This window comes from Penaeus monodon, chromosome 29 (genome assembly GCF_015228065.2).
Source record: "Penaeus monodon isolate SGIC_2016 chromosome 29, NSTDA_Pmon_1, whole genome shotgun sequence".
NCBI classification, from domain to species: domain Eukaryota; kingdom Metazoa; phylum Arthropoda; class Malacostraca; order Decapoda; family Penaeidae; genus Penaeus; species Penaeus monodon.
Window position 1 is genome coordinate 31,006,640 of NC_051414.1, and position 378 is coordinate 31,007,017.

Below are 378 nucleotides of genomic sequence, written 5' to 3' on the forward strand. Positions count from 1 at the left end.
AAAAAAAAAAACCATTAAAACAGTCACCGAGACGAACAAAACACAAATAATGCTTAAGACCCCACACCTTAATTGTCGCAAAATAAATATCTCCTTTATACTGGAATGCCACTAAATTCTGCTCTGATTTTCTCTCTGCCGGACGCACAAATCATCATACTGCCTCCTCTACTGTGTGTCAAGAGAGGTATCCCTCTTCTCTCTGGGAGATCGAACATCCAGTACCACCTCTGCTGGTCAAGAAGGAGTTTTGGTGTTTGCATGCAAATGGCAACGATGTTAAAGGACCAATAAACCTTTTATGAATGGTATATGTATAGTACATTTGCAGGCAAGGAAGTGAATAGGCGAGAACATATGAAGGTATATGAAAATTAC

General features: G+C 39.4%; 1 protein-coding gene across 1 annotated transcript in view; it reads right to left on the reverse strand.

Moving 5' to 3' along the window:
- Positions 1-378, reverse strand: part of LOC119591842 (zinc finger protein PLAG1-like) — a 38,482-nt gene that overhangs the window by 2,397 nt on the left and 35,707 nt on the right. The gene's annotated exons all lie outside the window — the stretch shown is intronic.